Below are 26,156 nucleotides of genomic sequence, written 5' to 3' on the forward strand. Positions count from 1 at the left end.
AATGTTTAAAGTGACTTACTGAAAAAAAAAATATCTATATTCAGTTCTACTAATGGTCTTTGCAATGAGAATATATATTTTTTGTCTTCCTCATGAAATCCTTTTATTCAAGCTAAGTTTATGTTTACCGTCTTCGAACGCATGGTCGCAAAAAATAAAAACCGCTGACTACGTAAAATGAAATCAAAGTAAAAATATATATCAGATAATATAAGATTTAAACAAAGATTTTGAAGTAACACTTCTTTGTATACTTTTATTTTCACCTTTTTTTGCCCATGTTATAAATATTTAGTTGTTTTAAATGTATGCTGATAATATTACAACATAAATTAACTATTTAAGATAATATTTAACCAGATAAATGTAACTATTTTTTGAAATAAGCAACCGAATTAAAAAGAAATTAACACTAGTAAACACCACACAAAAAAATTATTTTATTAAAAAAACATCAAACTAAGAAAATTTATCGTTCACAGTCTGTCCACTTGTCCAGGATCGTAAGCAATTTTCTTCTCCCCACATGGAGACTTAATTCTAGATCTTGGCCCACTTGTATTGAAACGGTGGTGTTTGAACAGGCGTTGACAGTAATATCCGCCATAAGTCAGCTTTAAAACGGTCTAGTTAGTTGGAATGCAAGGAGGACTAATTAACCATATTTAATTTATGCTAATTTTTTGTTTTGTTTTCTGTGTTCGAATGCATGCTAACGAAAACATGATTTCAAATTATAAAATTAAAATCAAAGTGGAAAATAAATGTGGTCAGATTATACAATATCTAAATAAACGATTAATTTATAAACAAAGATTTTCAGAGACACTGCTTGCCATTGCTTTTTTTTCGTGCCCACGTTTGAATTATCACGCAATTTGAATCATTAGTGCAATTATATTGAAAGTTTTCTATTAGAAAATAACATTTTGATTATTAGCTTTATACAACATTGCAGTTCATAGATAATAACATTTCAGAAGAGCTGTTTTTAATATTTTATCTAAAATATTTGACAAAGAACTGGTTAGTGTGCTACTGTTATTTAAGGGAATGCATTAATTATAAGTTCACATATATAACATAGTATTTTCTAAGAGTTTAAATATCAGCATATTAAACATGTAATTAAATTCGAATACCTGAGTATAGTAAATTAATTCTCTTAAATTTAACCACGACTGAAGTTAATACGAATAAAACTATGTAATCGTGACGATTTTCTATCCGTGATAATCTGACAGTCAAATAATATTGCCCACAATTAAAAATCTTGGCTGCCATTTATGGTAAAAATACGTAAATTTTTTGTTTTTGCAAATAAAATTAAGACGTTGATGTGTTCTAATTAAGATGTATGTAATATGAAAACAAAAACAAGAAACACCATAAGCTTAATCTTAACGTGAGATTTCTATGTAATGATTTAGACAGTTCCAATGATGAAACCTCCTTTTTTGTAAGATACTTCAAGACTTATGTTAAACAACAACAACAATTTATTTTTCCGATGGTATTTTACCGTGGTATTATTCTCTGGGAGTGTTTAAGTGCAGTGAAGAAAATTAGTATCAAACATTGCTGGTCGCTCTGTCCGTAGATGTATTGATCATTCTCACTATTGTGTGTTTCCCATAGAACACACACAGTAGTCATGTGCCCAATGACTGCATTTGCATCCTACGGTAGACATAAATTTAATTCACTCATTCACCTCACATAGTTTTATCTCAAGACAAATGATGAAGGAAATTTTATGAGTGATTACAAAATATATTTGCTATTTTAAATTAAAAACTTAAAAGTTGATAACTGAATTCTACACATAACCTAGTTTTAGAAACATAATAAATAAGCTCATATATAATTGCAATACTCTAATGCTCGTTTTAAAGTAAATATAAAAGGGATTTTGTTAAAGTACAAATAATACATTTAAAAAAAAATCATAAAATGTTTGCAACAATAATAAATACGTATAATAATTAACAATTAAATAACAGGATTTCAGTAATCTTAAAAAACCTTGCATATGAATAAACCTAATAATAAATATTAAAATATATTATAGAAAACGTGTGGCTAAAAACTATGAAAGTTAATTTCATATTGTCTCATCATTATTTAGATATTAATGGTTCACAAACAGGGAATAGTGTGTCAGGAACATTCCAAAACTACGGATACCAAAAGGTTTTTTTAGAAGTATTTCTGTACATTTGAAATAAGTAGTGAAATAAATTATATTAGTGATAAAATAAAAAAAATTTGAGTGGACAGTTATGTGTAAATAAGAACATTACACTCATACTTATAATATATATATTCATGTTCATAGTTAAACAGCTTATATATTCTTCGTTATTCCTATTAATACGATGGGACATAACTTTTTCACCATAAAATTTTGAGATGAGCATGCTTTAAAATTCTGTCGTTCAAATTAAGACTCATCTTGTATATGTGTATGCACATCATTTTTCATAATTGTCACTGTTAATGAATTAGGAGTCTCTGAAGATATAGTTCTTGCCTCAAATACTAAAGATTTCATGCATATTTTAGGTAATATTTTTAATAGGCTATGATCGAATACCTTTAAGGATTTCTTTACGACAGTTGTTAAAGATAGTAGATTTAACTATTGAAAACGATGGTCCTATTATAAGTCGTAGACACATTGTGTTTAAAAAAATTATATGCTGGTGACAAATCAGTTGGTTTGCGAAGAATCGATTGTGAGTATGTGAATAAAGGTGGCTGCTGCGAGGGGAACATGTTTGGTAAACAGTGATGGTTTACAGTTTAACAGTTTAGCCTTCCATCAAAGCCAAACCTTCTACGCAGCATTAACAGTTTTGTTTGGGGTCCATTAGCTCTCAGTAACTGCAAGTCCTGTTGCGAAATATTTAGCCGCTGAAGAAACAATAGTAAAAAAGTTTGATAAATATTTACTTCAAATCATATTTAACATAAATATATATACACAACAAGTAGTGTATACAATTATACATAATTAAGGGGGGAAAGTATAAAATGAAAGACATCATTTTGGTTTCAGCAGTTTTTAAATCATAGACTCTGAAATTTTTCTGATTCATTTGGAATCAGGCTAGAATTAACAGTCCGATATATACTCTATTCACAAATGCTTTCCTATTTCTTGATTTATTACTGTATAACCGCCCCTTCTTTGAAGTGGGTCCATGTGATTCGGCCACTCTACTGTTAGCTGGTAGTCTACTGGCCCACGGTCGTAGAGGGAGGTGTTCAAACGATTGTGATCCAATCATCAAAGTGATGTCAAGGTATACGTGTTTGCAGTCAAATTTGCGACAAAAATAATCCGCGGAATTTAGAGGTTAGATAACTAGAGACAGGAAAAAACTCCCGGATTCATTTCGTGATAGGCTAGAATTCAAATGTGTTTAACTTTTTGCTGATTCATGACTGGACCACAGTTTTCTCTGAGCCAATGAATAACCCTCAACGAAATAAGTACAGAATCACAAGCCTCCCAGATAATAGGTATCACAAGTCAGTAACCAATGAATGTGCTGGTGTAATTTTTCCGAGCACATAGAGGATCGTGTAGTCTGTCTTAAGAGTTCAATGAATCCGCGAATTTTTTCAGTCCCTAGTGATAGGCTAGAATCCAAACTTATTTACTTATTTGCTGTTTCGGTTATTGGACCACAATTAATATAAATAACTTTGAGCTAGAGATAAACCGTCAACAAAAAAGTATTGAATTACTGGGGACTAGAAACATTCACTTCTAGGATAGATTCCACACCCCTCTATGTATTCGGGAATATCACACAAGCTCATTGGCTACTGCCTCGTGACAACTGTTGACTGGAGTGCTTGTGATTCGAAGTGTCTTCTTTTGTTGAAGGTTATTAAATTAACTCAGAGTCCTATAGACAGACAGTGGTACAATCACAGAATCAGCAAAAATATTAACGGAATTTTGATTCTAGCGTAATGTGAAAAGAAAACGCGATTTTTTTTTGGTTTCTATAAACCACATACAACCCAGTTAACAGGTCTAACGAGTCAGTAGCCAATGAGTACAGACCGGAAAAATTCGCGAATTCATTTCGCGATAGGCTAAAATACAAATCGTTATACCTCAGTGCTGCTTCTGCTATTGGTTCACAACTCACCTGGATGACTCTGGGCCAATGAGAAACACCTGACCAAAGCTTTATCGAATCACAGGCTGCTATGCTGGAACGTCTCACAAGACAGCACAGCCAATGAGTGGGTGGCATTTGACCGAGTGTACGTAGAACTATGGAGTTCATCCTAGAGGTCATTGAACCAGAAAATTTTTCCGGTCCCTACCAATGAATTTTTTTGGTAAAAGTATTTTTTTTTGTTGTTCTGTGTGGGAGAGGATGTGATCAATTAAACGACGTGGTTGATCATCCCCTGATACGACACGGAAGGCGATAGAGCGCGCTGCGTGCGCGCACCGGTGCTTAATTACTCATGGGGTTATCACAGCGTCTCTGATAGGCAACCCCACAATCGCCCCCCCCTCCCTTGTCTTCGGTGGCGCTGAGTTACGGACGGTCGCTGCACTAGCAGAGGTTCGGCATCTGGAGACCCGCGAAATTTGAGTTAGTTTTGAGGTTATACTTCTTTATGGGGCGTTATGGAAAAAAAATGACGACAGTGAATATTTTTACTTGCGCGTGCACCACGATACGAAATTTCCACAGGATAAAAAAAGGCTACTCACACACATACATATATATGTGTGTGTGCTTTTAAATCTTAAACGTATATGATTGATGTTTAATACGGATCCATATAATTAAATGAAACCTTTTATTGTGAATATTAGTGATAGAAATTGTGCTTATTAACCTATTTTAAAGTGTATTTATGTAAGCGAGGCTATGTTACCGTATGTATAATTTATTTTCGATATAAATGATGAATTGTTACAATAATATTTAAAAAATAAATGAAATTAAAAAAATATTAATTTTCGTTATTAACTAATTTTATCTAGATTATTTTACTAAATAAAAAAATAATTTCTTACAAGTGTTTATATAAATATAAAATGCCGAAATTTTATTTAATTTTTTTGATTGAATTGATTCTTCACCTACCTTATATATATATCACTCCGGTCCTTTTATTATTTTATTTCTATTAATTATTTTCAGGCAAAATTAAAGTTAGATTTTTTATTACGCTAAGAAAGTATACCTTCTAACGCGCGTTCATAAGTACACTCAACCATTTTTTTTTGGTACTAGGACACGTGTACACAAATAAAAAGGCAATCGGAAATCTATCGGACACTTTTGGTCGCGAGGTAGATTGGATCACATTGTTTGGAAATTCCCGTCTACGACTGCGGGCCAGTCAATCGGTGGCTTGTAGACCAAAATAAAGGGAGGAAGAAATACCATCTAGGTCAACGCAGTTGAATAATAAAAACCGAAGATAATTGGCATGAAAAATGAAGTACCAGTGAAACCGTAGAATATCAAGATAATAATTTTAGAAGGTAGTTGAAAGATCAAGATAGTATTGGAAGAAACATTTAATATATAATTTTATGAAATTTTAATACAATTATAATAGCGTTTGTAATGTTGTGTGTGTTTATAGCCATGCTTAGCTCATATTTATTGATAGAATTTTCTGGTGTATGTAGCTACTCGGCGTTGCCCGGGCTAAACACATTCATAACATAAGGAACATCACTGAGTTTCAAATCTGCCAGGACATACACATGAGAAACGGGAAATTTTGATTTTAAGGTCCCATAGATTGCACAATCTCGGTTTACATTAACGCTACTCATCAGCAAAACTGGGACGCCAATCTTCAGAGATGATAACTTTATTATGGCACACTTCACTGTGCCACGCGCCTTTGCAACCAGAGTCCCACTATCCATGCACTGTTTCGGGCAAAGAGAACGGCCAGGACATAAAACAGTTCCCAGGTACGAGCACCTGCTGACACAATCGATTCAAACACGTTTATCTGAAACGTGGGTTGTTCTCGGAATAGACGAAGTAGTTCAGCGTTACACTGTAAAAAAATGGGGGTTGTCTGGAAAGTCGGTTTACGGACGATAATTTGAGTACACTCCACTTGCCCTAAAGTCATTCGACCTAAAATGAATTTCGGCTGAATGCCTGTTAGGTCGAATGACTTTTAGGGCAACTGACTTTTAGGCCAAGTGACTTTTAGGCCAAGTGACGTTTAGGAGATATGACTTTTAGGACAAATGCCTTTTAGGTCAAATGACTTATAGGGCAACTAACTTTTAGGCCAAGTGACTTTTAGGTCAAGTGATGTTTAGGAGATATAACTTTTAGGTCAAATGACTGAAGGATTATTTTAAATTTTATGTCAAGTGACGTTTAGGAGATATGACTTTTAGGTCAAATGATGCGCACCGGATAGTTTTACGTGATAACGTCATAAGAAAACATTGATGAAAAATTGCTTACTTTTTAATTTTCAAATATTATTTACAGTTTTTTTGCAAAATTTAATTTAAATAATTTGTTTGAATATAATCACGAACAATTAGTCAAAAAGCCCGCCTTAACCTGTTTTGATATTATAGAAGATTTTTCTCGCACGGTGGTTGGCCGGTTCTTGTACGCTCGGCTCAGGCGGAACGTGACAATGTTTCGTGCGTACAGCCGGCGTTCATCGATTTATAAGACATTATCACGTCAAAAAAAATTGGTAAGTTTCCAAACTTGATATTCAGGCCAATGTAGACATTGAAATGTTATGATAATTTATCCACAGGAGCAGGCATTTTTCGCGAAAAAATATATATCTCAACGCCTATTAAACTGCAACAAGGTATACCCGCACCAGCTGTTTCTTCCATGTGATTGGCGGCCGTCTGCAAGAAAAGTCGTTACCTTATTTTAATGAGCCACTTCGGACGCGTTTGCTTCCGCACTGATTTACTGTGATCGGTGTTGTAACAATCAACATGTACCTGAATGAAACACACCCAATCACGAAACACAGACGATGCTACAGTGTTTTAACTTTCAGCTAGTCTCGGAATCTTTTCACAAAATATGCATGCCTCTAGCTATCCATAAAAGAAAATTAATTTTTTTATACATATAACTTTTGTCTAAAAAATTATACATATATAAATATATATATGTTGGATTTATGAAGAATTCAGTATAAAGGTTATTTAAATACAATTGCATGTTTAAAACGTTAACAAAATATTTTTTTGCAGTTTACAGTGAACTAGGAAACGTAAAAATGCAATTTATTTTTAAATAGCGATTCCCGGTTAGAACACAGTGGGGGTCGCAAGTATGAAACATGGCGTTTATTGCTTGCGCCAGTAGGTTATTTTATCCTCGGGGTCCTCCCATCACTGCTACTTGAGCATCTCATATTATTCAATATCGTTCTTTAATGACTTCGATGTCTAGGAATCTCTAGGGACTGGAATAACTCCCGGTTTCCGTGACCTCCATCATAGACTCCACGATCCTCGTGTGTGTCACACCCGCTGATTGGCTACCGGCTCGTCAGAACTGTTAACTGGGATGCTTATTGATAGAGACCGGAAAAATTCGCGGTTTAAATGGCCTTCAGGATAGACTGCACATACCACTGTACACTCGGGCAAATAACGCAAGTTCATTGGCTGCCGACTTGTAAGTCGTCTCAGCTGGTTTGTCTGTGATTCGATCCTTCTTTGGTTGGAGGTTTATAAATGGTTGAGATTCGTCCAGATGAACAGTAAGCCAATAGCAAAATCATATAAAAGGTATATGTATTTGACTTCTAGCTTATCGCCGAATGAATCCGCGAATTTTCCCGGTCTCTACTTATTGATCCGAGACGTCTTTCGTTGACGGGTAATTCATTGGCTCAGGAGCCCTTCAGGCAAACTGTGGGGTCCAATCACTGAAACAGCACGAATGTGCACGAGTTTGAATTCATTTTCTGTCTCGAAATGATTCCGCGAAATTTTTCCGGTGTCTACGACTAGCTTAAATGATTTAATTGATTTTTTTTCTTTCTGAAAGAAGACTCGGGATGATGCTTTTGAAAGATTTTTCTATCGTAAAAAAAAATCGTCTGTAAAGTCGGTTTACGGACGATAGTTTAACGTAACAACGTCATAACAAAACATTGATGAAATGATTGCATACTTTTATGAATAAAATTGAATCATTTTTATTGAATTATCACTATTTTGTATGGATAAAAAGGAGTGAAATGAAATCTACAATTTAATTGATAAATTTACTTTTATTTGCACTCATTAATTTAAATATGATTATTACTTTAAGGAAGAGATTATTTTAACTATAACTTTTATACATGTTTGCTATTTAACATCTTCCAATCTGTGTTATTCTGTTAAGGATAGGAAAAGTAGGAAACGAATGGGAGTGTTTCAAGTTTAATGTGCCTCGAAAAATTCAAATCGATGGTTGTTCCAATCGAGCGGAAGTGCGGCGCAAGCGTACAATGAGCGTAACGGGACACGGCGTAACGGGACAATGTGCGTTACGGGAAACTTTTTCGTGCGTGCAGCAGGCGTTCATCGATTTATTAGACGTTGTCACGTAAATAACTCGTGTATATTTTTGTCTTCCCGTCCCAAAATCAAGAGACACGAGCAATTTTTTTGCAACTGTATACTCGGTTAGTAATAATAATAAAAAAAAATAATCCGGGCTGGAACGACAGTCATTTCGAGTGGCTACTCCAGCCACCCCAATGGCGTGCGCGCAGAGCACTGTGCTTGGATGTTTTTACTGCCGCATCTCCGCGGAGCCGCTAAGCCGGGTTTACAGTGAGCACTTACGCCCTCGCGGACGAATACTTGCGAAGGGAAACTGTCCGGTTTACAACGCGCGCCCGCGCATAGAGTCGTTCCCTCGTCCAGCCCCGGATGTGCCTCTGCTTCCGTCCCGCACGATTCACTCGGTCACACGTTACCAACATTAAAAAAAAATTCTTAGTTCACAAAGAACTGTGGGAATAGTTTCGGTAATGTCCTTCAAATTAGGCACGAGGTGTGTTAAAAAAACATGATGTATCATTTTATTACCAAGCAGGGACCGGAAAAATTCGCGGGTTCAATAACCTGTAGGATGAACTCCATAGTTCTACGTACACTCGGTCAAATGTCACCCACTCGTTGGCTGCTGTAATGTGAGACGTCCCAACGTAGCAGCCTGTGATTCGATGTAGCTTTGGTTGGGCGTTTCTCATTGGCCCAGAGTCATCCAGGTGAGTTGTGAACCAATAGCAGAGGCAGCACTGAGGTATAACTATTTGTATATTAGCCTATCGCGAAATGAATTCGTGAATTTTTCCGGTCTCTACCAACAAGGTACTCTCCTTGGCTAGCGACGCGCACCTTCCCAATGCTGGTTCCATGACTGGAAGAATTTCTGGAAGGTTTCTCGGAAAGTCCTACAGCTGCTCCGTCGTGGTCCTCTCAATGTCGGAAATGGGGTCAAAACGTTTCCCATCTTTCTGGCCTCCGTTTCAAAAACTAAATTTAATAGTAACGCTGTTTTTTTTCTTTCGAAATCCATGATAGGAGCTACGGAGCTATCGCGCATTCGTTTGGTCGTAAGCTAGAATGAAAACATTCAAACTCTCGCACTGTGTTCATGATTGGACCGCAGTTATCTGGACACAATCCTCCACAATGCCCAGCCAGGAGAGAAGTAATCGAATCATGTAGCGCCAATTAACAATGATAAAAATTTTCTCTCTAAGAAATCAACAAATGGGTAGAGACCTGTAAAATTTGCGGATTCATTTCGCGATAGGATATAGTCCAAATACTTTTGACATTATTTTGCTTCAGTGATTGGGCCACAGTTTATCTGAAGGAGTCTGGGCCAATGAAAACTCTTTAACGGAAGAATTAGCGAATCACGATCATTCCAGTCAACAGGTGTTACGAGTCGGTAACCAATCAGCGGATGTAATTTGCACGAGTGCGTAGAGGATCATAGAGTCTATCCTTTAGGGATTTTGAAATCGCGAATTTTACAAGTCTCTACAAATGGGGAAAGGAAACTTTGGTTGAGCACACCTTTGACGAGCCGGAGGTCAGACGAAACTGCGAAATTTCCGGGTGTCCATCCACGACGCGCGACAGACGCGGTAAACACGACCTCAACTTATTCCGGCTCTGGAAGCCGACTGACAGGTTGCAACTTGTTCAAGCTTGACTGAATACCTCAACTGATCAATCCATCGAGCTTAATACTTCAATCGATACATTGTCAGCTGCTGCTGCCCTAAAAAAAAATTTCACCTTTTATTTTATCACGCCACGTAGTCGAAGTTCATATCCTGTACGTAGGGGAATGTATTTTCTGAACGCCCATCGGACGGTAAGCTATGCCTGCGCTGATGATTGCTCCTTTGTAATCGGTGGCCGTCTGCAAGGGAAGCAATTCAGGTCGTGTTTGCTTCCGCAATGAGTTCCTACGATTTGCATGCTGTCAGCAGACATGAACCTGAAAGAAACTCGCTCAATCACGAAACATGCGACGCTACGTTTTTTTTTTAACTCTCAGCTGGTCACGGATTATTTTCACGAAAAATAAACAATACTATATACGAGATGTGTAGAGACCGGAAAAATTCGCGGGTTCATTTTGTGATATGTTAAAATTCAAATATTTATACCGTTGTGCTGCTTCTGCTATTGGTTCACTGTTAGTATGTAGGACTCTTGGCCAATTAGAGACAATCAATAAAAAAAGTATCCAATCACAAGTTACCCACTTGAGACGCCTCAAAATTCAGCACCCAATGAACAGGCGCCGTTTGTCCAAGTAGGCAGAGGATCATGGAGTCTATCCTGGAGGTCACTGAACTCACGAATTTTTCCAGTCTCTAGAGATGTGATAACAATACGGTGAGTTAATTTTTTTGTAGCAACTTATAACGTTGATATGGTCTGAGCTCTTGTTAGTGTTCGAGGTAAATGAACACCAGCACGTCAGTGAAAATAAGATAAAAATTGAAAATAATTTTGATGAGGTATTTGATTCGGGAGACCATTATTTGTTAATCAAAGTCGTTAAAACCAAAAAAAAACTACAAAATTTAAGGCTCCAATTTAGGTAAACAGCTGCTCTACTTAAAAATAGCCAAGCAAATTAAAACGTTTAAAACTTAAAAAATTTCAATGGAATTAAATGAAGTGGACAAAATTAATATTCTGAATATGGCAAACAGCTGTATTTTATGTGCAAGTATAGCTTCGTCTTCTTTGCAAAAACTGTGCTATTTACGCGCTGTTTGCGTGCTATCCAGTCTTCAACAACCATACTCGCTGGACCAAAAGCAAGTGATAAGTAAGCGATTTTGAGAACTTTATTGTTTGGGAATTCTACCACAGAGAGGCACGCACAACAAATATTAAAACTTACGTTGAAACGGCCAGCAGACCACAATATCTTCCCACAGAACATTCAGCGGGAATTTTATATATATATATATATATATATATATATATATATATAGGTATATTGAATTTAAGAGGTATAGTAGTGACAATATATTTTTGAGTATTCGTTTTTTTTTTGCAAACAATAGCTGATGTGAAATATAATATCACGTGCGTAGAAAGTCAGGTGTGTGTGAGGATATATACATATACTAGATAATGCCCGGCATGCGTTGCAATGCCTTAATTTTTTAATTTTTTAAACGTATACTAAGAATCTCTCTTTATCTCTCTAATTCTCTATCTCTCTATGTATATCTCTAAAACTCTCTCTATCTTTCTATTTATATCTCTATCTCTCTATATATCTTTCTACATATATATATATATTTCTAGCGGACCCGACAGACATTGTCCTGCCCAAATGTACTTTTTGTGAGATATGGATATGGCGGTAAGTATTTCTACGCTGGACATTTTGTATCTTCTCATTATACATACCCCTCCTCTTGGGCACGCCACTGCCGTTACCAAAAACCTTTCCCATGTTCACGCAGAAGGCAACAACAATGCAAAAGCCCGTTGCCATGGAGGCTAATTATCAACAATGCTTGGTTTTTTTGCTTTTAAAGAGTGTTTTTTTTTTAGTTTTTTCTTAACTCAGAATCGAGATAAAATATCCAATTGTGAATCTAAACCATCCTCGAATCCCCGTGAACTCACAAAAAATTTCATCAAAATCGGTCCAGCCGTCTAGGAGGAGTTCAGTGACATACACACGCACACAAGAAATATATATATATAAAGATATATGTATATATGTGTATATAAATGTATATATATATATATATATATATATATATATATATATATATATATAACAGCCCACATTGGGTTGGCAACGATCTGACATTTGCAACAAGAACAGTGCATTCAGACAAAAAACTAAACCTTGGACACACACAACGACGACAGCATGGGTGAACACAACAGGCTCTCTCGCACGCCAAAAAAAAACTGCTATGTGTTTCTGCAACTTACATCATATCCCGGAGAGACTGGAAAAATTTCGCGGATTCAATGAACGACTTTAAAGATGGGACTGCTGTAAGATATCGGACAAACACCACTGCTCATTTACTAATGAGTAGAGACCGGAAAAATTCGCGAGTTCAATGACCCGTAGGATATACTCCATGATCCTCTATGCACGCGGGAAAATTACATTTGCTCATTGGCTACTGACACGTGACACCAGTTAACTGGGAAGCTAGTGATTCGATACTTCTTTTGTTTAAGGTTCTTAATTGGTCAAATTTCATTAAGATAAACTGTGGCCCAATCACTGATGCAGTAAAAAGGCAAACGTTTTTGGATTCTAGTCTATCACGAAATGAATCCGCGAATTTTTCCGGTCTCTACTAATGAGTTTAGTGTGGCTTGCGGGACGTGCTTACTAGGATACTGCTTTTGTTCAGTGTTTTACATTGGCCCAGAACCCTTGAAACAAATTGAGGGCCAATCAAAGAAGCGGTATAAAGGTCAACGTTCTTCAATTATAACATTGTAACGAAATGAATACGCCAATTTGCCAATTTTTCCTGTTCCTACCGATCCGCAGAGATCTGAAAAATTCGCGGTTTCATTTCGCAATAGGCTAGAATCCAATTTTGTTTGAATTTTTTGCTGCTTCAGTATTGGACCACAGTTTACCTGAAGGACTCTGAGCCAGTTAATAACCCTCAAACAAAAATCTTTCGAATCACAAGCCTCCTAGTTAATAGGTCTCACGAGTGATTAGCCGATGAGCAGGTGTAATTAGCCCGAGTGCACAGAGTATTGTGGAATCTATTCTAGAGGTAGTTTAAACCGCGAAATTTTTCAGTCCATGCGGATCGGCAGGGACTGGAAGAATTCGCTGTTTCAAACACCTCTAGGATAGACTTCACGATCCTGTACGTACTCGAGAAAATTACACCTGCTCACTGGCTACCAGATTGTTAGACCTGTTACTTGGGAGTCGTGTGATTCGATATGTCTTTCGTTGAGGTTTATTCGTTGGATCAGGGTCCTTCAGATAACCTGTGGTCCAAAGCGGAAGTCGCAAAAAATTAAACGCATTTGGATTCAAGGCCCGTCACAAAATGAAACCGCGAATATTTTCCGGTATCTAGACATCGTCAGCTCACGGTAGTAAAGGGGCGTATCTTAATAACTGCGGTCCAATCAGGAACATAGTGAGAGAATGCGAAGTTTTGCATTATAGCTCGCGACCAAACGAGTCCACGAAATTACCGTACGTCTATTTATAAGAGATAATCAGGTCAATTAATTAACATGTTGGTGGAAATTTAAGCTGTGTGCATTTTAAATTTATACAGACAGGAAAAACAAGTGTGCACTGTCATTAGAATAGAGAGGGAAAAAAACCCTCAGTAATAGAGACCTGTAAAATTTGCGATTTTAAATCCCTAATGGATAGACTCCATGATCCTCTACGCACTCGTGCAAATTACATCTGCTGATTGGTTACCAACTCGTAACACCTGTTGACTGGAATGATCGTGATTCGCTAATTCTTCAGTTAAAGATTTTTCATTGGCCCAGAGTCCTTCAGATAAACTGTGGCCCAATCACTGAAGCAAAATAATGTCAAAAGTATTTTGACTCTATCCTATCGCGAAATGAATCCGCGAATTTTACAGGTCTCTAGTAATAAAATAAAGATAGTTAATTTAGCTGTAACATAATGCCTGTATTTAAAGCAAAATTTTGAAAGCCAGAAAAAAATAAATATTTTATTGAAATAAGCCAGATATTTATATCAACGGAAAGTTTTATGCGCACAAGATTTGACCGCCATGTTTTCGAACCTTCTGATTCACAACAGCGCACAGGACTGTCGTGCATACCGAAGGAAAATGAATATATATTTTATTTTTGTTACGGACGCATGGAGCAACAGCCGATGAGAGTGGAGTAGGAAGCCATTTCGGCGGGACTAGAAAACTGTTTATATTTATAAATCATATTGTGGCAAGAAACCGTCGAGATATTACAATGCTCAGTTGTGATTCCTGCTTTAAAAATTAATTCATGCTATTACTTATATATCACTAACAAAAAATTGCAAATAAAAATGAAGTGTCGTGGTTAGAATGATTAACTAAAGATTTTATATAACCCTTATTTATATGTTGGAAAACTGTGCTCACAAATTGCTGGTCAGATGTCACGGGATAATCATTTGGTAGTTGATATAGTTTCTTGCTTACACCGCCAACAGATGTCGGATACATCGCCCAGATTTTCGTTGTTTGAAATGAACAGTTAGATTTCAATTGCGAACCGATTTCGCACCGGTCGCGTACACAGTCGTACAAATGGCCTGCTTATGTTTTTTTTGACGTGATAACGTCTTATAAATCGATGAACGCCGGCTGCACGCACGAAAAAGCATGACTCATTGTCACGTTCCACCTGAGGCGAGCGTGCGAGAACCGGCCAACCACCGTGCGAGAAAATCTTCTATAATATCAAACAGATTAAGGCGGGCTTTTTAAACCAATTATTCGTGATTATATTTAAACAAATTATTTAAAATAAATTTGAAAAAAAAAACTGTAAATAATATTTGAAAATTAAAAAAAAACATGCAATTTTTCATCAATGTTTTCTTATGACGTTATCACTAGAGCCATGCATATTTCGCGAAAATATTCCAAGAGTGGCTGCAAGTCAAAACACTGTAGCATCGTCTGTGTTTCGTGATTGGGTGAGTTTCTTTCAGGTACATAATTAATGTCACTTCCACCAATCACAGTAATCCAATACGGAAGCAAACGCGTCCTGAGTGGCTCGGTCAAACAAAGCAACGACTTCTCTCGCAGACGGCCGCCAATCACATGGAAGAAACCGCTGGTGCGGGTATACCTCGTTGCAGTCTAATGGGCGTTCAATTTTTTTTTTTTTTTTCGCGAAAAATGCCTGCCCCTAGTTATCACGTAAAATTATCGTCCGTAAACCGACTTTACAGACAACCCCCCCTTTTTTTTTTAAATTGGGAACCCAGCCTTATGTGTGTTTGATCCTCCGCTCTTGGATGCTCACTCGGGAACTACCACGTCGAAATGGCAACGCTGTACGGGCGATTGTGAGAGAGGGGCCAACGCTCTGCCAGGCGCGCTGAACCTAGCTATATCGATCAGCTGGCCCACGGTGTAGGGGCGAGGGGAGTGGGTGAGTGTTTTCCCCCTCTTTTACCAACACCGCAACGTCCTTCCCGCCCCCCTTTTTCCTTACGTTACCCCCTTCGTATACCCTTGTTTTTGGACTTCAAACCCCCCAGACCGTGGTGACCTTGGGCCTGGCGTGCAGCGTGTGGAAGGGCGTGTCGTCAACATGGCAACACCGCGCGGGTTGCTCCATTCCCATCGCTGGAGTCGCGCGTACCTTAAGCGGCGCTGTTTTATTTATATTTTTATTCCCAACCTAACTAAAACTAAGTGTATTTTGGAGGGGTCCGGGTTAGGGAGGGACCTAGGTGCGTCTCAGGCCGAAGCCTATACGCCTAGTCATGCTGGGATTAGCCATGCAGGGAGAGGGTCGCATGCATCTTGTGCTAGGAGGGGATTGACCAGCCATGGCAGCGATTGTTGCCATGACTAACTCCCCTCACTCTTAAATCTAGACTATAACTAGAGATAGGGTGGGCCCAGGTAAAACCTGCATAGACACAGGGAAAACCCTGGGCACATTCATGCGGGATGCAAATTGGCATGCATTACGTGTAGGAATTTACAGGAGACAGAGGATGGTCTGGATGAAGAGTTGGACAGAGTAGAGCGGCGCTGTTTCTTTCCGGGCGCCAGTCCGGACTTGCACGAACGCGTGCGTAGCCAAGTCGAAGTCACGAGCACAGAGCAAGCAAGATAAAAGAGCCGCAACTCGATGCTACAACTAACACTCTTATTTTATACTTGGAAATCAGCGAACTGTGCGGTATTCATAAGCAACCCGACAGCCTTAAAATCGTCAACTTTTCGAAAGAAAATGTTGGCTACCTCGATTTTTTTCTTAGTTCGTACCTTATTTTCCAATACGGAACAACCAAAACACAATGTTAAATTGCTTTATAGTTTGTTTAAAAACATAAATAAACTGCATAGCCGCAAAGTAAACATATTGAAAATCTCAGCTTCAATTTCAGTTGCAAAAAATACACAAGTGAATATGGCAGCCATGCTTATTTCAGTGCTACCAAGATAATTCAACACTGTCAACAATTTTTCCTACGTATAATATTTTGCAAATATACTCAATACGCCACTCCATTAATACACCATACCACAAATTTTGAACTAAGACTAGTTGCAAAATTATTTTTTATTTAATTAATTCAATATGATTAAGAAACTTTTATGATTTCTTTATGTTTAAAAATTAATTTTTGATGTTGGAATTTCTCAACCTCATTATTTTTCTTAGTGGCTACATTTCGCCCATTCATTTACTGCGGCCCCCCCCCCTGGTCCAGTGTTCATCCAGAGCGGTCTCTAAACAAAGAGATACATATGTAAACGTTATGCCAACTTTTTAGGCATAAACATCCTCCTTTCCCCAGGAACAAAAAAAAACATCGATCAAAAACATAGCTGTGTTTTTGTGTACGGTTGGGGCAAGTATTGGGGAGGCAGACTTGACTGATTTTTGCGAGCTATGGGTTGCTTCTGACGTAAATGGCTTTGATGCTTTGCTATTAATGTAATGAATTTGATGTATTGCGGGAGGAAGTGGCTTAGTGGTCAACTACTTATAATTACGAAGACAGTAGAGACGATGGTATTTCGTTTTTAATATATTGTAGGCAATGCTAAATCACTTTTAGATCCTACATGTTTTAATATCTTACTTTTTTAAATATTAGATAGTAATTTGTTAATTTAGATTGTATCTATCGTATTTTAATGTTACTTTGCATTTTATTTTGTGTTTTTATTTAGGTTAACTGGGTTTTGTGCATTTTTTAACTATCAATTTACATGCCATTTGTAAAACATTAACGTGTTTATGTGGAATACACGCCTTAACTTCGCCACATAAGTAAGTCAATAAAATAAATACTTAGAATAAAAAGTTTTATTTTAGAAGGTAGCATAGACAAGAATAGTATATGTGTTGGGGAAAAAAAATCCGCAAGTATTTCTTACGCGTAAGGAGAGACTGCGGAATTTTGCATATGTGGGTTTAAATAACAGATAATATTTTTTTATACAGAAGTGAATTTTTTTTTTTTTTTTTTTTTTTTTTTTTTTTTTTTTTTTTTTTTTTTTTTTTTTTTTAGAAATCGCCACGTTCGCTTTCAATTAGTTTTCGGTTAAACAATTAATAGTCGTTTAGTCACCTACGTATGCAATGAAAGGCGCATGTCAGCTCACCAGAGAAAGACGAATGGAAGCAGACCGTTCAACCGATCGCCATGGGTAAACAGAAAATCATAGGTCGTAGACGTACAAACAGCAATTGTGTGTCATTTCTCCATGTCCACCACACTGTCGTATGGCGCTATCCATAAGGACCGGAAAAATTTCGCGGTTTCATTTCGCGTTAGGCTATAATCCAAACAAGTACATCTATGTATCGCTACCAAGAGTGGACTACATTTTATCTGGAGAAGTGTGAACCATTGAGAAACCCTAACCCTATGAAGTGCTGAATTACAGACGACCGAGTTGAGAAGTCTCACCAATCAGCAGCCAATGGACGAGTGACATTTGCACGAGTATGTATAGAGGACTGTGGAGTCTATCCTGGAGGTCATTGAACACGCGAATTTTTCCTGTCCCTAGCTATCCATCTTGCTTTAACTTAGGGACAATACATCACGCTATGTTCTGCCCCGGGCAACGCCGGGCACTGCAGCTAGTCTTTTGTGGAAGTACAGAACAATTTCTTTCACCGGGTGTTTCGAGTGGTCCCAGTGTGACGTGGGAGATCGGTATAGTGCGCCAGCAGTGCTGACAAAGTCTGAGGGCTAAGGACACAGCCAACTGTCTGGTTAGCCGAGTTAAGCAGGGGGCTAAGTTGATGACTATCCTGGGTTGCCGTAGCCTGGTCATGGCTGAGGCTCTAACACCTTCCTGATCAAAGGGAGGGAGTAATACCTTGACAGCTCTGTCGTAATATTACTTGCTCTGGAATGTAAAAAAAAATGGATCTGTAAGCCGACTCCCAATCTACCCTCAAAGGCGCATATTTGGGAGGAGTGGTGGAGGATGCTGTTTGTTACAGGGTTTGGGGGTTGGAGCAACTAGGAGATAACTTCAGAGGGTGGATGGAGGGGGGTTTGTCTCAGTGTCTTACCACCCCGCTGCACATCTTCTTCTTCGCTCCAAACTAGCCTCTCGCCTCATTAGTTATTAACTCCGGAGCAGAACAACAGGTGCGCTACGCGAAAGGGAGAGCAGTCCACCCTTTGCCAGGTGCCAGCAGCCGCCTCTCTCTCTCTCTCTCTCTCTCTCTCTCTCTCTCTCTCTCTCTCTCTCTCTCTCTCTTCACGCGCTCATTACGCCCCCAAGACAGCAACAGCCACACCGCGCGTGGACGTTCGCTACGATAAAAACAGACGCCAGGCCAATGCCCACACTCATTCAATCGAGGTTTTTTTTTGACGTGAAAACGTCTTTAAAATTGCTTCCACAGCGGGAGGAAATTAAAAAAAAAAAATTGGTTGTCTTGTAAAGTCGGTTTACGGACGATAGTTTAACGTGACAACGTCATAACAAAACCCTAATGAAATGATTGCATAATTTTATGAATAAAATTGAATCATTTTTATTGAATTATCACTATTTTGAGTAGTTGGAAATAGGGGGTTCAAGCACAGGCGGAGGAACCAGGAGCCCGCCATCTTGGATGACGTCATCGGCGGCCATCTTGGATGACGTCATCGGCGGCCATCTTGGATGACGTCATCATGACCTTTGACCTTGACCTTTGACCTTGCTAATCTATGCCAATCTATGCTAATCTATGCCAATCTATGCCAATCTATGCTAATCCATATGCTAATCTATGCTAATCTGTATGCTAATCCATACTAATCCATATGTTAATCCATGCTAATCCATATGCTAATCCATGCTAATCCATATGTTAATCCATGCTAATCCATCCGCCATTTTATATTTCTAGAAATTTCCACCAACTTCGAATCGTGACGTCACCGTTGCACTTTTCGTCACGGCCGCCATCTTGGATTTGAATTTTTTTTTTCGAACTTCAACTTTTCGAAATTCGATGTAATCATCAGCCGCCATCTTGTTTCGTCTGCTGGTGGCCGCCATATTGTTTTCGTCTGCTGGTGGCCGCCATCTTGTTTCGTCTGCTGGAGGCAGCCATCTTGCGACGTCATATAGTTCTGTTGGTCGCCACCAGATAGCAGCAGGGATTATTTTATTTTTTTTCTTTAACTAAAATAATTTCAGTGCCGAGGCTGGGATTCGATCCATGGGACGTGAAAACGTCCAGGATGTCGTGGTTACGAGGCGGACACCTTGACCACTAGACCACGAGACCAATTGGGATATGGTGGAATAAATAATCTATATATGCCACGTACTGACGTCAAGTTTTATGATAAAAGGGGGGAGGGTGTCTTTGCCTTCCCAAATGCATGAAATTCAAATTATTATTATACCATCGCCATCTTTAATTCCAGCACAGACTACCAGATGGCGCCAAATTCAAATATTAGTTAGGGAGTCGGCAGGCAGGTATCGCATGCCGCCATCTTGGTTCTCAAGTTGGCTGGTAGATGTCGCTAGTTCGCGCGCCAAATTCAAAAATTAGTTGCCAGAGACACCGCCATCTTGGTTCTCAAGTTGGCTGGTAGATGTCGCTAGTATCGCGCGCCAAATTCAAAAATTAGTTGCCAGAGGCGCCGCCATCTTGGTTCTCAAGTTGACTGGTAGATGTCGCTAGTATCGTGCGCCAAATTCAAAAATTAGTTGCCAGAGGCGCCGCCATCTTGGTTCTCAAGTTGGTTGGTAGATGGCGCCACCGTCGCCATATTTTAGTTAATATAATCGATACCAGATGACGCCACCATCGCCATCTTTAGTTCCTAGTGTTGCTACCAGAGTGTGCCACCGTCGCCATCTTTAATTCTTAAAGTTACTACCGGATGGCGCCAAGGTCTAGACAAGTCGGGATAAGTTTGGAACCTGCAGCCATATTATTATTAATTAATAATGTATGTTTATTAAATATGATAGAGTATTTATAAAATATTGGTGTTGTGTAGAGTCTCTCTCTCTTCTTCTCGTAGTGGCGGAAGACATCTCGAAGGTAGTGTTACAATTTATGTATTAAAGCAATCACTCTAGCTGAGGAGGTTAATAACTTATAGTTACAACTTTTTTAAAAATACTCTGAATTTAAAACAATTTTTAATAAGAGGGACCATTAAACGGTTTGAAATTAAAGCAAACAACTTAAATGTTAAACACATATTTATTTAAATCTTATTACAAACAGCAAGGGATAAGAAAAAACACTGATTTAAAAGAATTAAATAATGAGTAATAAAAGTACATAATATTCACACACTGCACATCATAGTGACAAAGTCAACATAACCTATTTACATAAACCAGAGACCCAATACATAAATTTTATCATAACTACAAGTTACATAGAGTAAAAACATACTCTGAAATACATAATGAAGAGAAAAATTAATATAAATAACATTATACTTTGCTCAATAGTTCCAGAAGTAATGAACGCACTGCTACACGAGCAATTTCAACAGTTCTTTCATCACTAGTGTTTTCTGTGGAACATACTTAAATGGTGTCTTCACTGATCGGACCTAGATGACTGAGATCTCGGGTTCGACTCTTGCGAGATGTAGGAAGGCGAAGCCGACGCCGGCGTTTAGGCTGGACTGCTACTGATGTAGTAGGTGCTGGCGATGTAGCACCCATCTGGGTACAGGGAGTTTATGTCTGGACTGACGAAGTCTGACCACATGCAGATGCTGCCAGTGACTGAATAGTTGAGGCACTGAATGTTGCAGAGAAATAATGTCATTTTTGCCAGTACTCACGATAACTGATGTGTGAAGCTGTGCTAGCTCTGCAAGGCTGATGCTAGTTCTACAGGTATGACTGCAAGGCTGCAGTGCTGATGTTGTCTCTAGGATGCTGAATGTCAGACTGGTTGTAACAACCTTTGGTGTCGTAGTACACACAAATTTATAATTCGTCTTCATCACTATCCCCCAAGCCACTATCCGTTCCTTCATCCACATCTTCGTTCGCCTCTTGCGCTTTCTTTGCGGCCTCGATGCAGGTCATAACAGCCTGATATAAATAGGTAATAAATTCCTCTTCCTCAGGGAACTCAGCGAGAATGTTGAGGGTGGAGGATGTAAGGTGGTAATGTATATTATTAAAGTCCATACCTATGTACCGACGTACTACCTCCATTACAAATTCCCGAACATCGTCCATCGTAACACTGTTTAAATTATAATCGCAAACACTCTCCGCGTAAACACTGGTGGAAGCCATGATGATAGGAGCGTGGTTAGAAGCAGACTACCACGTTAGCATGGAGATGTCGTCAGAGCCCCCCACACCACTGGGTGGCAGTTACGGTGACTCCAGAACTCGCTCGAAATATCCTGCACAACACATTCCAAAAACATGATGTAGCCTATGGTTGACGGCACAAACACCCTGAGTGGCTCTGTGTGTTTCCTCCTGCCCGAACACGCGCTGCTGTGAAAGCCTCTTCCCAAGCACAGACGTCACTCCCGCAGCAGACAAAACAGGCGTATGCTACAGGAGCTAGAACAATTGAATAACCAAATATATTTAGACTACCCAACTACATAAATGACATGAGATAATTCCTGTGCGATAATCGTACTTTAAATGTTGTAATGTATGTATAAACATTAATCATTCCGAAGTACTTGAAAAAAAAAAATGTAAGTGAGGTGTTATTCACCTTTAGCGCTTCTCGATTTCTGTATCTGCTACCCACGAATTAAATTGAGACGGGAAACCCCACCATTTCACAAAAGACCGGCCGTTTCTTCGTTTGAGAGCTTTCTCCACCAAATATGTGTCCGGATACATCGTAGGCTGGATCTCTTCAGCATAGAAGCCACCACGAATAGGCTTGTGGTCCAAGTCTTCGAGGTAGTAGGTCCTGGGTTCCGATTCACGAACGTGTGTCACACGGAAAAGTTCAGAACTCCAATTTGCCGTGAAACCTTTCTCAAAGACACCTTTCTGCTTGGAGATTCTCACAATGTCACCAACATTAGCTTTATGCTTACGTGTATCTTTCTTCTTCGTGTTGGTGAATACAGTCCCAAGTAGACGATCATCCTTTACATCTTTAGGCTTCATTTTCGTGGTAGAATGCACTGTGGAATTATATACACTTATAAGTTTCGACAAAAGATCCAACCAAAAACACCTCAAAGTCTTTTACAAACATAATATTTATTACTCAATTTCTATCCTACTACAGAATCACTTGCGAAAGCCAGCAATCTTATAAACATTTAGCCCTGCATAGACGTGCAACGACTACTTCTTAGCTCCAAATGGCTCCAAATGCTCCAAACAGCCTTCAAATGCTCCAACAGCTCCAAAAAAAGGCTCCAAATGCTTGACAGCTCCAAATGGCTCCAAATGCTCCAAACGGCTCCAAATGCTCCAAATGCCTCCAAATGGCTCCAAATGGCTCCAAACGCTCCAAATGTCTCCAAAAGGCTCCAAATGCTCCAAACGGCATTCAAATGCTCCAACAGCTCCAAAAAAAGGCTCCAAATGCTTGACAGCTCCAAATGGCTCCAAATGCTCCAAACGGCTCCAAATGCTCCAAATGCTTCCAAATGGCTCCAACAGCTCCAAAAGGCTCCAAATGCTTCAAAAGGCTCCAATTGTTCCAAGAGCTCCATCTTCAATTGGTTCCAACTGATTCCAATTACTTTTCTTATCGAACTTGGCATGATTACTAACATGTCTTTATTAGTATACATTTTGACTGGCAGTGGTAACGTATTTTGCACCTTTAAGTTATAAGTTTTATTTAGAAATCAGATTTCGATAAATGGTAGATACCATTTGGAAAAAAATATATTGATTTATCTTCAAGTTTATACACATACATTTAATTTAAGCCATTATTGTATGTAGCCAGCTTCCCTCAGTTCTTTGAGTATGAAGGATATTTCTTTAATGTTCGAATAGTTTCCTGCACAAAGCGATCCATGTAGTAGTCGTAGCCTGTCAACCAATATGTTAGGATCTTCCCATGAGGTATAATCAAACTCTTCTGCTGCGTTCATCATCCTTGCATGTTTATAATAAATATTATCTCTGGTGTCTATCGTTTTAACACCAACCTCAAGGTCACTTTCGTCATCGTGCCAGTGATTATCACAAGCTTGATCAGGATAATTTATTTTATTACGACGTTTCCATCGTTTTGGTCTCAAACCACCATCACAGTCTTCACTCTTGCATGCTTTTGGTGCTTCAGCACAATACTCAATCATGTCAGCCTTAGATGTGTCAGCACAGTCTTCGTTCACGCCAGCTTCTGATGTGTCACCACAGTCTTCAATCATGTCAGCACCACAAACTTGATCAGGATAATTTATTTTATTACGTCGTTTCCATCGTTTTGGTCTCAGACCGCCATCACAGTCTTCGATCTTACCTGCTAGCACAGCTTCACACATCAGTTATCGTGAGTACTGGCAAAAATGACATTATTTCTCTGCAACATTCAGTGCCTCAACTATTCAGTCACTGGCAGCATCTGCATGTGATCAGACTTCGTCAGTCCAGACATAAACTCCCTGTACCCAGATGGGTGCTACATCGCCAGCACCTACTACATCAGTAGCAGTCCAGCCTAAACGCCGGCGTCGGCTTCGCCTTCCTACATCTCGCAAGAGTCGAACCCGAGATCTCAGTCATCTAGGTCCGATCAGTGAAGACACCATTTAAGTATGTTCCACAGAAAACACTAGTGATGAAAGAACTGTTGAAATTGCTCGTGTAGCAGTGCGTTCATTACTTCTGGAACTATTGAGCAAAGTATAATGTTATTTATATTAATTTTTCTTTTCATTATGTATTTCAGAGTATGTTTTTACTCTATGTAACTTGTAGTTATGATAAAATTTATGTATTGGGTCTCTGGTTTATGTAAATAGGTTATGTTGACTTTGTCACTATGATGTGCAGTGTGTGAATATTATGTACTTTTATTACTCATTATTTAATTCTTTTAAATCAGTGTTTTTTCTTATCCCTTGCTGTTTGTAATAAGATTTAAATAAATATGTGTTTAACATTTAAGTTGTTTGCTTTAATTTCAAACCGTTTAATGGTCCCTCTTATTAAAAATTGTTTTAAATTCAGAGTATTTTTAAAAAAGTTGTAACTATAAGTTATTAACCTCCTCAGCTAGAGTGATTGCTTTAATACATAAATTGTAACACTACCTTCGAGATGTCTTCCGCCACTACGAGAAGAAGAGAGAGAGACTCTACACAACACCAATATTTTATAAATACTCTATCATATTTAATAAACATACATTATTAATTAATAATAATATGGCTGCAGGTTCCAAACTTATCCCGACTTGTCTAGACCTTGGCGCCATCCGGTAGTAACTTTAAGAATTAAAGATGGCGACGGTGGCACACTCTGGTAGCAACACTAGGAACTAAAGATGGCGATGGTGGCGTCATCTGGTATCGATTATATTAACTAAAATATGGCGACGGTGGCGCCATCTACCAACCAACTTGAGAACCAAGATGGCGGCGCCTCTGGCAACTAATTTTTGAATTTGGCGCACGATACTAGCGACATCTACCAGTCAACTTGAGAACCAAGATGGCGGCGCCTCTGGCAACTAATTTTTGAATTTGGCGCGCGATACTAGCGACATCTACCAGCCAACTTGAGAACCAAGATGGCGGTGTCTCTGGCAACTAATTTTTGAATTTGGCGCGCGAACTAGCGACATCTACCAGCCAACTTGAGAACCAAGATGGCGGCATGCGATACCTGCCTGCCGACTCCCTAACTAATATTTGAATTTGGCGCCATCTGGTAGTCTGTGCTGGAATTAAAGATGGCGATGGTATAATAATAATTTGAATTTCATGCATTTGGGAAGGCAAAGACACCCTCCCCCCTTTTATCATAAAACTTGACGTCAGTACGTGGCATATATAGATTATTTATTCCACCATATCCCAATTGGTCTCGTGGTCTAGTGGTCAAGGTGTCCGCCTCGTAACCACGACATCCTGGACGTTTTCACGTCCCATGGATCGAATCCCAGCCTCGGCACTGAAATTATTTTAGTTAAAGAAAAAAAATAAAATAATCCCTGCTGCTATCTGGTGGCGACCAACAGAACTATATGACGTCGCAAGATGGCTGCCTCCAGCAGACGAAACAAGATGGCGGCCACCAGCAGACGAAAACAATATGGCGGCCACCAGCAGACGAAACAAGATGGCGGCTGATGATTACATCGAATTTCGAAAAGTTGAAGTTCGAAAAAAAAAATTCAAATCCAAGATGGCGGCCGTGACGAAAAGTGCAACGGTGACGTCACGATTCGAAGTTGGTGG

General features: G+C 38.7%; 1 protein-coding gene across 1 annotated transcript in view; it reads left to right on the forward strand.

Annotated features, from left to right (window-relative positions):
- LOC134538600 (potassium voltage-gated channel protein eag) overlaps nucleotides 1–26,156 on the forward strand; it is a 267,476-nt gene that overhangs the window by 710 nt on the left and 240,610 nt on the right. The window lies entirely within an intron of this gene.

The sequence above is a fragment of the Bacillus rossius genome, chromosome 13 (genome assembly GCF_032445375.1).
Source record: "Bacillus rossius redtenbacheri isolate Brsri chromosome 13, Brsri_v3, whole genome shotgun sequence".
In the NCBI taxonomy this organism is placed as follows: domain Eukaryota; kingdom Metazoa; phylum Arthropoda; class Insecta; order Phasmatodea; family Bacillidae; genus Bacillus; species Bacillus rossius.